Genomic DNA, 19,562 nt, shown 5'->3' on the forward strand with positions numbered 1-19,562 from the left:
GTAGAAGTTTATATATATAGAGAGAGAGACATTGAGAAAATAACAATCACAAGGAGAAAAGACAACAATAAAATATGGGTCATGCTGTTTCCACTTCCTTTTTCACTATTACACTCCCTATCACAATGCTTTGACCATTATATCCTTTATGGGTCCATATCCATTTATTTGGTTTATTCATTTCCTTTCCTTGTGGGTCCCTCTCATTTCCGTTCTCACTTTTCTCCATTCTCGTTGTTCTTTTAGCGCCATTGCCATCCACTAGCTTCCTTCCCTAAAACTCTGCTCCTCGTCCGTCCCATTGCGGGCACCCTCCCCTGCCTCCTCGACTCGCACCTTTCCGACCCAGCCGCAATCCCTCTCTCCCTGATCAAAATTCCCAAAAATATCATAAACTTATTATAATTATGTTAATTTAGCCATAATTTTTTTTGCCAATTAAGTTCTAAACCTTTTATATGTGGACCATTTCAATTCATACGGTTAATTTTGGTCAAAAATTGCCGACATGACGTTGCCGGTGCAAATACAAAAATTTTTTTCAAAATTTTTTATTTCTCTTTTCTTTTTTTTTATTTTCTTATCTCGGCGATCGGCCAGAGACGAGGACCGACGACTCGCTAGCCTTAGGCGAGCGAGAACAAGCACCATGTCAATGTTTTTTATCAAAATTATCCGAATAGATTGAATAGACACAAATGCAAAAGATTTAGATTGAATTAGCATAATTGTGATAGATCTATAATCTTTTTTTTTTTTTATAATTCTCCCACGATTTCGATTAAGAACGGGCCCTTATGAACCCTATCCATCGTAACTTAATTTTGTTGTTAATTATGCCATTTGCTTGTACTTAGAGTCCATTCTAACCTATAATGGGCCTAATAGAGACCAACTAAGACACGGGAGCCCACCTTACGTTTACTGATTAGAAATTCGTGAGCCCTGAGAGTTGATTATGTAAGAATCGTCCAATGCCTATTATCAGTACCTTTTTTCTCTTTTATGAAAAGGTTTGCATGTGATCTTTCCTTCTTCTTTTTCCCTCATAAAACATGAAAAATCTAAGTTATCTTGCATGGAGACTCAAACAAATAAAGGTCAAATCAAATAAAAAAAAAAGTGAAGCACAAGGAAATAGGAAAAAAAAGAAAAAGAAAAATTCAAAAATTTTAAAAAATATTGCAAAAACCGTCCAAGCCAGCACCCACCATGCCACGTAAATTGCTGGTATTGACTAGATCATCATGTTAGTGATTCCCATCCAAAATCGGCTAAAGGACTACATCAAAAAATCGTTAAAAGATTTAGAAGGGACCCAATCTCATTTTTCTGTTGCGGGGCCGCATAGAAGGGATCCTGAATACATATGTATATAATGTCACATCGGAATTGAATTTTTTGTATTATAGGTCACAACAGTGTTTCCTCGTATGTTAATGGTCTTTTCTCGCACGTCTACAAAAGTGGATTTTCAACAAAGCCAAATTTCGATTAAGCAAAAATATGAAGTTAAAACACATCATTTTTTTTTAGCTTACTTTAATTTAAAAAAAAAAGGAAATAGCTACTTATTTGGTATCACTAAACTTGCACATTCGTTCAATATAATGTTTGTGAGACCGGAACTAGCGTTATAATATGAATTAGTTTGATGCTTAAAGAGCTGTGAACATATTATTGAAACTTGTAATAATAATAATAATAATAAAAAGGAGAAACTATATGATTCTACCGTGTGTAGTTTAACCGAATTTGACTTGGTAACATTCACCTATAAACCAATCTCTCTTATATAGATGTTTTAACTTAAAAGTTATTGTCGTGCGTAAAGCCATCTTAAGTGCCAATATTTATATACAATGCTAACTTTTGTGACAATATTTTTTTAAATCATGTAAGGGCAAAATTTTTTTTTATATGATTATTTCAATGCCAACTCCGGTGAGCGTTGTCAAAAATCTTATGTAACATTTATGTAGCTAGCTGGAGCATCTCGGTTAGTAATAAAAAAGCAAAAAATTAGTACAAAAATTTCGCATAATATGGAAAAAAAATAAAACAAATACGCTAAAAAAGATAATAAAAATAAAATAAAAAAAAAAATAATAGGGCTTGCAACCCTCACGGCCAATGAGGGTCAAGGATGGCCAAGCCCCGACGACCCCCGCCGAGGCCTTGCCATGGAGCCTCGTTGTGGGTCCGGAAGGCCTCGGGAGTTGCCGAGGCTCGACAACCCCCCTCGCCCATCCCCACTCTCATCGGCCATTGCCGACGATGGTAGGGTGGTAGCCGTGGGAGTTGTGCAAGCCCTCACAACAACAAATAGCCTTTTTTTATATTATTTTTAGCTTATTTTTCTGTTTAATTTAGTTTTTAAAGAAAATTAACTTATTTTTAAGTTTAAAAGTCCACGTGAATGCAATGTTGCCTATTTTTAAAAAAAAAAAAATTCCCACTTAATGTTAAAAAATTAAAAACAAATAGCACGTAATTAGTTGGCTGGAATCTCTCACTGTTGGCATTAAAGTGATGATTTTTCTCCGATTTGACACTTAAATGAGCCAACGAAAAATATCGACACCAAAGTGAGCTCCGTACACAAATATTGATACCTGAAGTGTACTTCTACCGTTATTTTTTCCATAATTTTCACTTCTCTATTGCTGAGTCTGGTTTTTGTCATTTATGATTCTCTCGTATGAGTGCTATAGTTTTAGAAGGAGGGCAGCATTTTCCTCCATTCTTGGTTGGATCAGATTTCTCTCAACCATGTCTTTAACTGGCTTGTTACAAGTTCGCTGCATATATGCAAGTTTAATTTAAATTAAAAATCAGTAATTAATGTCTATGCTTGTAACCTACCAAGTAAAAGTGTGATCAGAAGAAGATGAAAGAAGGACATGACCTTTCTAAGGAAATATGTGTTGTGGAACGGGGCCCCCCCTTCTCCTCTTGGGGTTTGCCCTCTCCGAGCCGTCAACCCCACGTCCCTTCTTTGAAGATCGTCCCCGAGGGAGAGTAGAGCCCTCCCTCTCTCTCTTCCTCTTCTTCTCCATTTTCCTATCTCTTCGTCTTCAAGAATCATTCAAGACTACTTGGATGATTTTGTGGACGTCGTTGTCGACTTTCTCCACAGTGGTGGAGAGATTTGTCCCTGCTTTGAAGATCAAAGCGTGACCGCTTTGGAAAAATATGCTCTCTTCGGATCTGTTCGCTCACTTTGATTCTAGTTGCTTGCTCTAGAAAGTTGAGAGCTCCACAAGTCTCTAAAGCTCCTCTCTCGCTGTGTTCAATGAGTGTTTTTGTGATCAAATATCTATTTTACAGCTCTTTTCTTCCGGTTTAGAGTTAAATCTAAATTTGAGTGATCTTCTATCACAATATAGATATAGATCTGAGATTTACAAGACATCATTGGTGCTCTTTCAATGTTTTGGTGTTATAGTCGTCTTTATATGGTAACTGTGACATCCTTGGCTCCGATTAACCCCCAATGCTATTCAGGCCACAATTAAATATGGATGATATGGAATTTAGAAATTTGCTCAGGGAATGGACGTGACCAATTAAGATTTTCAATGGTCAATTTCGTGTCCAGATTTAAGCGAGACTCTCCCACTCTCTTTTATCCGGCCAACCACTACCAGCACCAGCACCACCACCACCACCACCGTGCAAGTAAATTGTATACTCGTATTTCGCCGCCACATAGACCCCGCACCCCACGTGGCACTCTCCTCTCTCTTTCTCTCCCCCTCCGCGTGCGCGACACCCTCTTTCCCTCTCGAATTTCTCGTCATTTCTTCTGTGGATTGAAGCTGATGTCAACCCGAAGCTTGTGGGACTGTGATGGTTACTATGTTGGATGTTCGGGGGAGTAGTTACCCTTTCGACCTCCCAGATATTCTTTTGATGGACTCATGTACATATATATATCCGCCCGTTTGCGCATCCTCCTCCCTTTCTTACCGCGATTGTTCCGTTCGATTTCGGCTCCTTACCCGAATCAACAAAAGCAATAGGCGAACAGGACTGTTCCGTTCTTTGCTTTCACGTCCTCATCCGAAGCACCAGTAAAATAGTCTTGGCTTTTCCAAAGCGACAATCCATTATCCTCTAAATATAAAGCGTAGAGAGAGAGAGAGAGAGAGAGAGAGAGAGAGAGAGAGAGAGAGAGAGAGACCACTCCCAATTCTTGCTTTAACTTTCACATGTTCGATTTAGGAGCCACCCTGGGGCTCAAAAAGCAGCAACACGACACCCCACTCATCGTGCCCCATATACATTGTCCCAAAAGAAACATGACATAAAAGGAAAATCCAAAAAGAACAAAACAATATAATCAAAACATAATTAAGAAAAAAAAACAAGACGAAACACAGCAACAGAGATCCAGCCCTGAATTGGATAATTCGTTTGGATAGGCTACAGGTGTGTCGATTTGTCTCTACATGCATTAACTGAGTTTTTATCTTTTTTGCCACGGAAAAGAAATTTAAGTTGTCCTGAGACCAAAGAGTAAAACTGTTATTACATTAATAGATATACTAATCTAGCATAAATAAATCAAGAAGCTTCTGAAAAGTCGGGTTGTCCTAATGTCTATGGACCTTTCTTTCTGCTTTCCTCCTTGAAGGACCATAACAGTTAATATGAGACAGAGTACAAGGAAAAGAAAAAATAAAAAAAATAAAAAAGAGCGAAAGAAAAAAGAAAATAAAAAAGGAAAAGGAAAAAATAAACTATATTTTTATTTATGATTTTTAAAATAATATAAAAATCATCCACAATACTTTAGCAATATGATTTTTTTAATAATTCATAAATTTTGCTAATTTGAATTGCATATGGAAGTGTTTTATAATATGAGTTGGGTCGAATATGGATCGAAAAATTTGCATTACAATATATTGGTCAATTTGAATCGGGTCATTTATGACCCGACTCATGACCCGACCCAATCTATTCATTTAACAGGTCTAATTATGATTGACAAAATAAAAGCTATGGAGCAACTCTTATCTTGACGGCAGTGTATGTTGTGCGGTGGACAACTGTGACAAATTTGGTATCTTTAAGGTCAACTTGCGATGTGAACTATGCATTTCGAAAATATGCACGCCATGGGGCCAAGAGTCGAAGGAGGCTTCAGTCATAGTGTGAGGTGTTTTAGGAACAAAACAAGGACCAGTGTCGAGTCAATGTCAAGATTGCCACACGGATACTAGACACATGTTTGATAAATGAAGCAGAACCAGCAGAGGTGCTTATCCATTGGCCATGGGTTCTGAACCCATGTACATAAATGGGATATAATGCGAATATGATGAAACGGGCGGATACATATATTGCATTTGTTGAATGATCTTACTGCCTGTTATATAATTGTCTTCCGCTTGTGCTATAAGTGAAAAGATTAAAGGAAGAACGCGAGTGGGTGGCTCGCTGGGACGTCACAGTAACGCTACTAAAGATGCTGAATTTGGGCGGTGCGCATCACTTTTTGGCAAATTTGTAGCTATTAGATAGGGAAATTTCGACATGTGCTCACCGACGATGATGCGAGTTCGGTGATGAGCCGCTGATTGTGCTATGATGCTATGACATATATATTCCTGTGGAATGAATGAGTTTCTGCATGCCATATCAAGTTGATTTATTTTTCACATTTGCACTAATGCTTTGTGATTAGTTTTGTCTTGAATTTATGTAGATATGTTTTGTGTGAATTGAAAATTTTCTTATGACAACAAAAAAGGAAATATGTGTCGGTACTAGGAATAAACCAAATATCTTGTCATCACATCACCAAAACAAAAAAGAAATTAATACCTAGAAGTCTAGATAGATAAACACCAACATTACGAAATGGCATGTATTACTCCTTGACTATCACCAAGCAAGAATCAAATCTTTAGGTATGATTGAATTATTCCATAAACTGTAGCAGGAAATTGTAATGGTGTCCCGATTTAAAATTGCCATGTGAGTAGTTTCTCGTTATAACACGGGCAATTTGCAACAGCAATATGTGAGAATATGCCTTTTTGAATTGATGGAGTCATTACATATGTTATGTTTGTTGTTAATGTGAGTCGAGATGCACGAAAGAAATCCAATACTTCCGTCCATGGAAGTCACTAAGAGGAAGTCTAAATTCAAATTTGACTCCATCAACATATTCAATTGAATCCACATTCACTCAAAAAACTTAAACCAACCAATAATGGGCCAATTAGAATATGTTTGTTAATGGGCGTACACCATGCCGCCGATACGGGATTTCGTTTTACCCAGCACTCTCATTCGTCCACTTTAATACGATATTGCTGAGGGCAACGAGATTTGGTAGCTGTTTCTAACGTGAAGCGTTTGGCTATACTCTACACGGGGGATGATTTTCAGATTTATCGTACAGATCTAAAGAACAATAATGGGGTTTGGTCCTTGATTTGACCCTTTAAAGAAGGTGACACTGGTTATATAGGGTTGCTCTGGAATAGAATCTGACCTTCCATTTGGTTGGTCTGTCCGAACCCTTTCCTAAGATAGTTTCCATAACCATAAAACATGCATTTCCTTATTTTTTGTTGTATTTTTATAAATAAATTGGGTTCGCTACATTGTTATCTTATTTTGAATTTTAAATGATGACAAGTCGTGATACACATGTTCATGCATACGTGTGGGAACAAAGAGGGGGAAAGTTCAAAGCCTAAATTATTCACCATCTCAAATACTCCAAGCTCGACAATTATCGTTTCGCTTGTTAATCCAACCTGGTAGAAATTTAGGTCGTCACAATGTCGTCTCTCAACTTTTATTTTGTTTAATGCGGTCGTTGGACTTTTGTTGCATATTTTATGTAGTCCATAAATTATATGAAAATGTTCAATGTTCTCCATAAACTTGAAAATAATGAAAAAATAATAGTTTCCGGACTAAATTGAACATTCAACCAAATTCAAGGCATTGAACAAATTAAAAATTCAAGGACGACATTACAAATTAGGCTAAAGTTCATAGACAACATTGAACAAATTAAAAGTTTAGGGACAACATTATATATTGGGCCAAAATTCAGGGATTATTGTGTCATTATCCCAAAAACTTAAATTAATTAATAATGTGCCATTATATTTATTGATTGGCATTACACCCATGCTGCTAATATGGACTTCGTATTGGCCAGAACTCTTGCGTGTGCACCTTAACACGATATCGCTCATGGTAACAAGATTTAGTAGTTGTTTCTAAGTGAAGCTTTCGGCTTTTCTCTATACAGGGGGTGTATAAAAATTCTTAAGCATGTTGCATTTGTGTCAACTTAGTTGTAAACCTTACAATTGTACCAATTGAGTCACAAATATTTTTATCTTTTGCCAATTGACTCAATCCAATTAATTTTACTCGGAAATCATTAACGTAGACGTCGATCGACATACGTGACACGAACAGCACCGACGTAGATAATTTTTTATTATTTTTCCTTTGTCTCTCCCAAGCCCAGCACAGGCCGCTAGCCAACTCTAGCCGGCCACAGACAAGGATCGGTCGGCGACTCTCACTAATCTTGATATAAAAAAAGAAGAAGAGAAAATAATTATAAAAAATTATCTACGTCAACGATTTTTGAATTGAATTGACAAAATGTAAAAAAGTTTGTGACTCAATTGACATAAATACAGTAGGTTTAAGAATTTTTTGATAATTTACCCCATAAATTTCAGATTCATTGCACGGATCTATAGAACAAGAACGGGTTTGGTCCCCGATTTGAGCTTGTAAAGGGGGTGACACTGGTTAGAGACCAGAATATGATCTGACTAATTTAGATAGTTACACTGAACATGCTCTTCCTTATTTCTCGTTCTATTTTTAAATAAGATGGTTAAGAATAATAATAAAGAAAACTAAAATTGGGTTAGCTTCATTGTTTTCTTATTTTGAATTTTAAATGATAACAAGTCGTGATACACATGTCGAGTGCATACCAGTGTGAACAGAGGGGAAAGATTCAAAGCCCTAGATCTGAAAGGTCACTCTGCTTTTTGATTCGATTGGTCCACGTGTCCTCTTGCAAGAGGACCATGTTAAAGCAGGGAACCTCTGTGGCCAGTAAAGTGAAAAAAACAAAAACAACGATGATAAAATTAGGAGAAAATATTGGGTGAGTTTAATATGCCACGGTGGCAAAATACCACTCCCATCATTGGCCGCCACATGTCCAAGTGGGACCCATCATTTCGACTTTTTCTCACCACTGTTACCCTTTCCTTCCTCCGTTACTTTTTATCTCTCCTCTCTCTCTCTCTCTCTCATGGCGTCAATATTTTGCAGTTCACCTCTTCCTCACCCTCAACGAGCCCACCGCGACGTCGTGGGTTTTGAAGCTCGCGTGCACAAGGTGAAAATGCTTTCGGCCGGAGTCGCCGCTGTAGAGCTTCCGACCGAAGTTCCAGGCGACCGGACGGTGGTCACCGTCAGGCTCGCAGAGCAGGGAGCTGCTGACGTGCACTTTGGTCAAGATCGTCGAGCCTGGCGATGGCGTCGTCACGCTTTATGTTCTTGGCAACGAGAGTGAGGTAGAGGAAGGCTCGGGCTTAGGGTTTCTAGAGGTTGAGGTGTTTGTGTTTTTTCGAGGTTGGGTGTGAGTTTAGGAAGGGTTTGCAACTTGAAGCGGGTTTTGATTTCTCCATTTGTTTCATTCAATAAAGCTCGAGAGGTTTCGCTCGTGATTTTTTCCTGTAAATTCGGTCATCGTGTTTTGCACATCTATGTTTGGAGCTTTAATGGAGTGCAAGCAGTTCCTGATTCATGGTGAGATGCAGAAGGAAGAAGTAACGGAGGGGAAAGGAGGGGAGGAAAAAATCTGTAAGGTGGGCCCAATTTGGACACATGGCAATCAATGAGTGGAGTGTTATTTTGCCTCCACGGCATATCTAACTCGCCCAATATTGGTTTTGGTTTCTTCTCGACCACGTGGTTTTTAGAAGGTTACTTTCGAGCATGTGAAAAGGCTCCCCCGTTCACACTCGCTCGTCAGGACATTGTTAGATTAGGGCCGATGACAACAAATTTTATTAATTTACTTAATAAACAATCTTAGTAGATAATCCAATAAAAACCCATGTCATTTATCCAACGATGAATATGTAAAGATTCTTTTAAATTGGTGATGGAAACAATAATAATCCAAGTAGAATTCGTATATGAATTTAGTTCAAAAAAGGTTTTGTATGCATCAATATTCGAAGTACACACAATCTGTATAAAAAGCACATCAATAGTCAAATTACACACATTTGGATTGTTGATCGGCACTCGTGCAATGGTGGCTAGTTGTCGAGCCACCACCATGTGAGGGCCCGGGAGCCTTGACATGCCCTCCTTGAGGCCGGTCGCTCCTAACCTTCGGGAGCCCTCACCCACCCTTGGTTGATCGGCACTCGTGCAATGGTGGCTAGTTGTCGAGCCACCACCATGTGAGGGCCCGGGAGCCTCGACATGCCCTCCTTGAGGCCAGTCGCTCCTAACCTTCAGGAGCCCTCACCCACCCTTGGTTTCTCTCTCTCTCTCTCTCTCTCTCTCTCTCTCTCTCTCTCTCTCTCATATATGACTTTTTCTGACGTGGCTCCACATCAATGCCATGTTAGTGCCACATATGTTAAAAAATATTTGGAAAAAGCTGTTGAAGCTGTTGTCCCACATCGCCCGACGACATGTCATATGCTTTTTATATTCATATGATCACCCTTCACCTATCAACTTAAGCTTTTAAGTCGGACTTTCTAATATAGTATCGTAGTTGGTGCTATCGGGGATTGTGCATTCACCCCCTATTAGTCAAATTTCACGTGCCCTTGGGTGGACTTTCGGGGTGTTGAGATGACAATGAGTACTTTCTAACAAACACCACGTCAAACTTGATTACAGAAATTCACACGTTCAAATGATTATCAAAACTTTCCGCGTAATTTCCCTCTCGGATTAATTTAGCCAAAGATAGGTTTTATAGGAGTCAAACTCTACTTAGACTGTATGCAATATTTAGAAGAAAACCCCTTTTTTATATGGTCTCCGTCCCACTTTCTTCAGAAAACTAGATCCTCGAACCGGCAATTATGATGGCGAGTCCATCTATTAAAGCAGCTCGATCGAAGGTTATGCATGAGATGATCTGAATCAGTTTGACGCCATAAAAGCCACAGAACGGGTCCCCACTGGAAGATAGAAAAAGCAAATTGTCCACCGCTGTTTTGGTAGAAATTCAATGTACTCCATCGAAATCATGGCGTTTGTCTGTTGTCAAATTCAAACAAATTTGTCCAAGACATTATGTAGTCTGCATCCGATAAGGTCTAATGATATTTTTCCTTTTAGTCAGCATGACTTGACCAGCCATTCATGCATCCATTCTTTGCGGGGGCATAATCACTTTTGGAAAAATGGCATAAGTAGTTCTTGAATTTTACTTCAACATGCAACGTGATTTCTGAGTTTCAGCTCCGTATGCAATGTGGTTCCTAAACTTTTGATTTGTTCACTATGGTCCCCGAACTTTTGATGTATGTTCAACTTAGCCCCCCGCATCATATAGAAAATGTTCGATGTTGTCTCCGACATTTTCATGTCGTTTAGGGACTACATTGAACATGTACCAAAATTTTAGAAACCACATTAAACAAATTAAAAGCTCGGTAATCACGTTGAATATTATGCTAAAATTTAAGGATCACATTGCATATTACACCCTAATCTAGAAACCATTTATGACGTTCTCTCATCACTTTTCAAATGAGAGTTTAAAAAGAAATACAGTATTATGCCGCGGGAAAATGCTTCCGTAATAGTATTGTCATGAACGGTACAATCTCAATTGTAAATCCGTACACCACCACCACGGTCTTTGCATAAAATACTTGTTGATTAGGAGATCGCGTGATCAGAAGTAATCGACAATACCGTCAAAACCGCTAGACGAGCGGCTTCCTATTCTAAGCTTCTTATGTCAATGGTATTTGATGCCACTGGGGGAAAGCCCTCATCATTTTCTTGTCTGTCTTATTGATTTGGCGATCGTCTGCAACCATTCATGCTTTCTCCGCGCCTGCTCAACATCGAACGATGGCCGTAAACGCGGCCCTTGTACAAAGGGTACGTACCTAAATATTTCTACTAAAAGACAAACCCTAAGGTCCGATGGACGCCATGGCTCCATTGGATCTCTCGCCAACATTGCCAACGTCAGGAGAAAGTTTTCCACCATCTTTTGTCTAGGAGGAGACCCCCCAGTTCCTCTGCCAAGACAGGAAATGTTCTAGTGGCGGGACCATGTCTTTGATGTTCCTCAAAGTGAGAGAATCTTTGGCATCAATGATAGACAAAAACCCCATGCATGTAATCTCAAAATATGTTCCCCAAACATAGAACTAGATATTACTACAATTAGCTATTATTTGGCTACTTATGTCTTCTAAACAAACTGTGACATAGGCACACATATGAACAAGGAAACTAAACTAAGCAAACACCTCTCAAATTTTGGAAAAAGAAGAAGAAAAGCTACACCAAGATTAACATTCAACAATGTCCAACAGATCATCGAAATCGGACCCCGTAATCATGTCGAAGCTATGGCAGCTAGACATCACATCCCCTTGATCCGACGAGAGGGCCGAGATCTCCCCGGCCGACTCAAACACGGTGTAGTAGTCCGACGATGCAGACTGGTTGTTGTTGCTGTTGTTGTTGTCATCGTTGCTTCCGCCGCCACAGCCGCCGCTGCCGCCACCGCCGTGGCGCAGCTTCTGCTAGTGATTCGCCAGCAAGAAAGTCGAGGAAGAGAAGGGGTGGTTGATGTTGCTGTCGCCCTCTTGCTTGGGGGGGGGGGTGGGGCTGCGGCTGGTGATCAAACTGAGGAGTCTGTCAAAATAGTCACTTCCATCAAAGGGGACTTCGGCTTCAAAGCGAAACAAATTGGGCAGAAGATCCATCTCTAGAGATTCGGGCACGTGTAAGTAGTTTTTGGTCGTGGACTGGTGGTTGCCGCTATTGTTGTCATGGCTGTGGCCGCGGGGTTCAGATCATCCTCACTGGGCAACTTTTGCTCCTGATTCACTGATAGAAAGTCGAAGAAGATGGGTTTGTTGTTGTTATTGCGGTCGTCTTGTTCAGCAATGAGGCTAGGGTTCAGATCATCCTTCCTAGGGCTTGGTGAGTCCAGGTTGATTGGGGGGAATCCGCCGAAGAGGTTCTTGCAAGTGTGGTAGCCTCGGTACGTGGTCGTGTAAAGGGGTAGGTCATCCTTTGTCTTTTGGACCTGCTTGGTTGCACAACATCCCTGGTCCAACTTATGAGTGCACCTGAAGTATTGCCTGCGAGTGCCCCCAAACACAGCTTTAATCACAGATTCACAAGCAATCACCCGTTATTTGCTTAATTGTTTCATCATGAGAGAGGCATGAATAATTTAGCTAAAGGACATGACTTGTCGTAAAGATCCCACATACTATTCGTTTTAGACAGGAAGCAAGAATTGATTTCTCTCTACTTTATACAAAATCATTCACAATTTATGAGATATTTATGATAAGGTGTATCATTTGTGAAGTACCTGGGGAACTCGGAGTTGGGAATCCTTTCCACACCATAATTCCTCCATTGGTACCCGTCCCCCAAATGAAGAGCCACTTCTGTCCATGTACGATAAGTCTTTCTGTGAAAAAATGAGTAATTCCCAATTCATGTTACACTTACTAAGATTCATGTACATTTCTTCATTAATAACAGAGCAGCTAAGAAAATCTATATGAGAAATTAATGAAAACTGGATATGTCATTTGCGAAGTACTTGGGCGACTCACTCGGAGTTGAGAATCGATTTATGATCATGCATCCTTTCTTGCCCTTGGTCTATCAAATTCAGGTCCAGTCTTGTCCATGTATCTGAAGTCTTTTTGCGCAATTTCCATTTCATGTTAGTATATATGTATATAACTTTTAGCTCCATATAAAACCTCTTTCATCCTCCGCCCAATAACAAAAAAATAACTTCTAGTCTCCGCAAGTTACAATAGAATCATGAACTGTCAACTTGTGTCCCAATGTCATATTAACAACGAAACGATTTATTCTTGTCTTCCTCTTCTCCTGAATTTTAAGAGATCTTCGCACTGTCATTTTCAAACATGTGATGCTCACCTTTTATGTAATTGTTCTTCCCCAAAAGAAACTTCATAGGTTTTTCGAATTACGTGAAACAAACGAGGCATCATTAAGATCCATGTATATAAACAAGTAAAGAATACATATGAGAAATTAATGAAAATTGGATGTATCATTTGTGAAGTACTCGGGTTACTCGAAGTTGGAAATCGATTGCTGATCATCTGTGCTCCATTGGTGACCGTCGTCTATCAAATTCTGATCTAGTATTGTCCATGTATCCGGAGTCCTGCACAAAAATGAGTAATTTCCGTTTCATGTTAGAATTACTAAGACACACACATATATATTTGTATAAAATTTTTAGCTCCATATAAAACCTCTTTCATCCTCTGCCCAATAACAAGATAAATGAAATAACAAAAAAAATAACTTGTATTCTCCGCAAGTTAGACAAGCTCGTTACAATCCACTCATGATTTGTCAAGATGTGTCCCAAAATCATATGAACAGCGAAATGATCCTTTTCATGTCTTCTGTTTTTCCTAAATTTCAAGAGATCTTCATAGTCATTTTCAAACATGTGATGCTCACCTTTTATGTAATTGTTCTTTTCAAAAAGAAACTTCTCTTAAATAGACAAATTACATTTCAGACGAAGTCAGAAAAACACAAAAAGGAAAAAACACGAATTTTGTCCCTTTATTACCTCAGGACCGGCGGGGTATTGATGCTCTCCTCACCGGAGACCACGGACCAGACACAGGCGTTGGTCGGGACCACTGGGGGCTTGACGCTCTCCTCGGAGGACCTCTGACCTAACACAGGCGTTGGTTGGGACCTGCAACACCTCGTAGGACTCGGCGGCGCTGCTCGATAGGGATAGGGTGTTGCTGAACGACCTGAGGACGTTGACGATCAGATCTTCCGCAACCAAGGGCTCCGCTGTGTTATTGTCAGTTTGAGAGTGAGCGTCGAAGAGATGTCTGATCTTCTTCGCTGGATTCTGGCCATGGAGGAGCTCCTTAATCGCCTGCTTGCGGCTTGAGGAGAGGTTCTTTGGCCAAGCGCAACGCTCCATTGATGAGACCTGCAGGTCTTGTCCCTGCCTTGTGACGAGGGAGGAAAGTGAGGAGAGAGAGAGAGAGAGAGAGCGTGTCTTTCTGGGGAGGACAAAAGGGCACATGGTCATGTGCTGGAGGCAAGGAAGATACGTGGGAGGTGCTGCGAAAGTCCCATGTCTTGCGAGTCTAGCCATCCCCACGCGCGGCGCGTGCGAGTTACAGTAAGGTCATTGATTTTTCTAATACATAGCCTAATTCCTTGAAAAACATTAATTTTTTTTGGGGGGGAGGGGGGCAATGGCACGTTAGGTCCACATTAGCCGATCAATAGGACTGAATCAAGAAAAAGGTAAAAAGTTTTAGAAAGAAAAGTGCAAAATATTTAAGATTTTCTTAATAATCAAGCAAGAATGAATTTCTCTCTACTTCATATATATATTAATGAGAAAATGAATTTCCTTTTTTAATTCATTTATCTCAAACTGCAGATCATTAGAATTTGTTGGTCGAGAAAACTGTTTCTTTCCTCTATTCAAAATATCAGTCAAATTGTAAGGATTGTCAAAAAGTTTTAAAGTGGAAATTTTTGTTTTTTGAAAACAGTTCATGGCAATCTCAGAATCGGAAAGATTATCAATTTTATCTAAAATTTCTTCTTCATCCTTAGTCAAAACGCAAATAACCTTTGAATCCTTCTCAAGGTCCTTAGGTTCATCAATGTCGGAATCAAAAAGATTTGCAAGTTCATCAAACTGGAGACCATCGTCATTATCCTCTGGTTCGGAGAAATCGGAGGTCTCACTTTTCGAATCAATCATGAGTTGGTTTAACTGGTCGAGGGTTTCCTCGTCTAATTCCAACTCATTAATCCTTTTGAAAACTTTGCAAAATTTGCGGGTATGTCCCTTTTTCCCGCAATTAAAGCAAGTGAAATTTGAGAAATCCTTTCTCACAACTTGTTTTTTGGAGTCAAAATTTTTCTTTTTAGAAAACTTATTAGGTTTTCTAGTAAAATTTTTCTTTTTCTTTTGTTCGGTTTTCTCGGGAGGGCAATTTCCTTTGCACTTTGATGTCTTTTTTGAAGAAAAGTCATAAGAAGGGTCATACTGTCTACAAAAGTCTCCTAATCCTTTGTTACCGAGAGATTTTTCTTTCTTAAGCTGTTTTTGCAACTTAATGTTATTACACATCTCAGAACCAGTCTTAAAAACATAAGAAACAAGTTCACCATAAGAAAGGATGTTAAAAGGTATTTCCTCGCCGAATTGCTCACGTATACGCTTTCGAACTTGGTTTCCGATAAGGATAGGAAGACCGGCAAGGAACTTTTCTTTCCGGAATGGTTGGTTGCAATCGGGTCGGAGCAAAACACGTTGGAAAAATTCGTCTTTGTATTGTCGGAACTCACCTAAGGATCTACATTTTAAATTTGAAAGAAGATCCTGGTTGTGATCACGAACAATGTAAGGGTCACCAATGAAATGTTGAGAAATAGAATAGATCGGAGTTGAAATGGCGTCTTGGACCATCTGTCCTTGGTCATCAAAAACAGTTTGACCATTTTCTTGAGTTTTGACTGCGTTCAAAATCTGATTTCGTTGATCTTCAGTGAGATAATTATCCCACCATCCTTTTAAAGTTCCTGAAAAACCGGCTATAATCATAAAAGCAATTTGCTGGTCTGTTGTGTCTGGAATGGTTTTGTAAGTTGTTGCAAGCATAACCATTTGATTCAAAACTTGGATTAAGTTTGCTTCAGAAACACCGTCAATGTTCCATTCATAAATCGCGTCGGCAGAATATTTATTCTGGAACCTAGTGGAAGATTCTTCCTTGATGAGATCCGGAGGAGTGGCACGAGAATAATAAAGTTTCTGAGGTTCTTTCCAAGATAGCCTATTGATTTGAGGACCATCTTCAGAGTCTAGCGTAGAAATCTTTGGAGTATCAGAAATTTCGGAAAATTGATCACAATCTAAAATGGCAACTTCCTTAGGACTAGAAATTGTTAAAGGTCTTTCAACCTTTGGCGTGCTCAAAACAGGTTGAAGAACAGGAATGTCCATAGCCTTTTGCTTTCTTTCCTTTTCTTTTAAAAAGAAATTTCTTTTTTCTTGAAGGGCTTCATAAAATTCTTTGCTGAATTTCTTTGGCATTTCAAAATTCTTAAAAAGCGGTTGTTTTAAATTGAAAGAAGAAGAAGGAGTAGAAACAGGCTGGATAGGATTGGGAAATGAACGAGAAGAGATCGTAGAGTCGAGAGTCATTTCGATCCTATTCAATTGTTCTCCTATCGTGTGGATATGTTGATTTGCAAAATTGTTTTGGTCAATAATTTTTTTGAATTCCTTTTCCGGTTTGAAATCTTTGCCTTCTTCACAAGGTTTTTTGAAAGGTGCATTTGGAATGATCCGAGTCCTATAATCAATGTTAATTTTTCTCAAAGGGGGGTGATTAGAATCAATCTCATGACCATCGTCTAATCTCCATTTAAAAATTTTGTTAATGTTAAAAATCTCTCTTTGTTCAAGAAAATGGTTTTCAAACCAATCAAAGAAAAACATATGCTCTCCTAATTGTCCTAGGAATTCATAATATTGGTCTTTGATTTTTAAAGCTTGGGTTTTGAATTTGTCAAAAAACCAGTTTCTAATCTGAGTATTATAATCAAAATTAGATTCTTTGCTTAAAAGAATTCGGTCCGGTTCAAAGTCTTTTTCTAAAACGTGAAGATCGGGGTCTTCGTCTTGCTCCATTTGAGATGGTGTGGGTTCGGGAGATCCCGGATCCTGTTGTTGATAAATAGGTCTTGCAATTCCCGAGCTTGTGTCGAGACCACTAATGTTTAAATCAGAATTTAAAGGAGGAGCACTTGGAGTTGCATGTCCTTGTGTTTGAGAAATGGAATCACCTTGGCTGCTTACCGGAATAGTAATAACGGGAGGTAGATTTGGTCTTAAATCTACGGATCCGCAGGAAGAAGAACTAGAAAAAGAAGGTCTTGAAGAGATATGAGTTGAGAAATCAAAAGATCGTCGAGGAAATTGGATGGTCACTCTTCCTTCGGGATGTTGAACAATGTTCGTCGGATTTTCGTTTCGGATAATGGGACGCGGTATCGGGTTTTCAATTTCCCATTGATCCGGCAAAACGTCATTCCAAGATATGGACTTCGGAATTATGCAATTTGATTTTTTAATGTCAGTTGTCAAAAGTAGTGTTTCACTTTTAAGTGCCGAGTTTAAAGAGTGAACGTCAAAAGCGGAACTCATCGCCTTGTAATGAACTTTGTAAATGAGAGAAAGTGGAATAGATCCGTCATCTATCGCATAATTATGGGTCTTGATTTGCAGAACTAGTGACTTCAAAATGTTCTTGTCTCTTAAAGAAACAGAGAAGTTAGGAAAACAATCAAAATGAATTGGTCCATTACACAAAGAAGTCTCAATTGTTGCCAAAATTGAATCTTCATAACGCAAAAGTCCGGAATCACGCAAAACAAGCAAAATTGAGGTGTTCAAGCCTTCCTTTAAAAGTGGGTTAATGCCAACCTGAACCATTCCAAAATGAAGATAATTGTATTTTTGGGCATGTCTTTTAACAGAGTCTTTATTCAAAAGGGGAATCAAAGAATATGCAGAATTAAGAGGAATGTCGCGTTCCTCGGTTGTAATCACATAGTCAGAAGATTTAAAGATCTTTCGGAACGAGGATTGTTCGTAAATCTGGTCATAACGAACTTTGGGTATTTTCCAATTTTTAATGGACTTGTTAAAGTCTTCAATAGTAATTTGTTCTCTATGCAAGGGTCCTTCAGTCCGAGAAACCTCGGATACTGAACCTGAAGAGGAAGAATTAGTACGTCTTAAAAGATTCATCTTATATAAATAATGCTTTCCAAATACTTGATCAGTTCCTCAAAGCCCCGTTGACCAACGGTTTTACGCACCTCTGCCGGGACCACGGTGGCATACCGGAGGTATCCCCTTTCAAGTACTTTTTCCACAAAACTTATATAAAACTTCACTCAAAAACACACTAATTACTCCTCTCCCATGGCTCTGATACCATAAGGGAACCGAGATCGATAGACACTTGCATCAAAACAAGCAAAATCGAGGTGTTCAAGCCTTCCTTTAAAAGTGGCATTAAAATGGTCGAGACTCTGTTCAAATTATATGAGAAAACGAATTTCCTTTTGAATTAAAACACACTAATTACTCCTCTCCTCGGACTCTGTTCACTTAATATATATATATATATATATATATGAAAATGTATATCGTTTGTGAAGCACCTGGTGAATTTGGTGTTGAGAATCACTTTTCCGACCGTGTTCCCCCCATGAGAACTCGTCGTCCATGACATGAGAGCACACCTCTGTCCAAATATCCGAAGCCTCTCTCATGGAAAAATGAGCATGCCGAGTTATTTAGACCCATAAATTAAATTTAACTCCATGTAAAACCTCTTTCATCCTCTGCCCAAATAACCTAAAAAAACAAAAACAAAAAAACACTTGTATTCTCTGCAAGTTAGACAAGCTTGTTATAATCCAATGATGATCCGTCAAGTTGTGTCCCAAAACCATATGAACAGAGAAATTATCATCTTCATGTCTTCTCTTTTTCCCTGTGTCTAGTAGGTCTTCACGACGTCACTTTCAAACATGTGATGCTCACCTTTTATGTGATTGTTCTTCCCAAAAAGAAACTCCACACATTTTTTGAATTACGCGAAACTCCACTTAAATAGACACGTTGCTCGAAGTCGTCATCTTGCTCGGGGGCAATGTCCGTGTCGAAACGGACGAGGATGGAGGAGTCCCCGGGGCTCGGTGAGTCCAGGATGAGCGGGGGCGGTTTGAGGGCGAGGTTCCCGCAAGTGTGGTGGCCTTGGTATATGGTCCTGTAAACGGGTGGATCGTCCTTTGTCTTGTGAACCGGCTTGGTCGGTTGGCATCCCCGGTCCATGTTGATAATGCACCTGAAGTAGTTCCTGCAAGTGCCCCCCAAACACAGCTGTAATCATAAGCGACAAGACATTATTTGCTTGATTGTTGATCCACGACGAAGCAAAGTTGACAGAATGGATGTGTTCCTTATTAAACTTGAAGACATGGCTTATTATAAAGAACCCACATAATATTTGTTCTAAACATCAAGCAACAATTTATTTCTCTCTACTTTACACAATGTTTTCTTTCTCAATGTATTCATAATATATGAGATATTTATAAAAAGGTAAATCATTTGTGAAGTACATGGGGAAGTCGAAGTTGAGCATCATTCTCTGACTATATTTCCTCCATCGATGCCCGTCGTCGAC

At 39.2% G+C, this 19,562-nt stretch overlaps 1 long non-coding RNA gene across 1 annotated transcript; it reads left to right on the forward strand.

Annotated features, from left to right (window-relative positions):
- The first annotated feature begins 3,200 nt into the window (after nucleotides 1-3,200).
- On the forward strand, nucleotides 3,201-19,182 carry LOC125316754. The gene is made up of 3 exons (XR_007199835.1): nucleotides 3,201-3,212; nucleotides 16,681-16,684; nucleotides 19,049-19,182. It is a non-coding gene; the product is annotated as an uncharacterized LOC125316754 (long non-coding RNA).
- The last annotated feature ends 380 nt before the right edge of the window (nucleotides 19,183-19,562 follow it).

Source organism: Rhodamnia argentea, chromosome 10 (genome assembly GCF_020921035.1).
Source record: "Rhodamnia argentea isolate NSW1041297 chromosome 10, ASM2092103v1, whole genome shotgun sequence".
Lineage (NCBI taxonomy): Eukaryota > Viridiplantae > Streptophyta > Magnoliopsida > Myrtales > Myrtaceae > Rhodamnia > Rhodamnia argentea.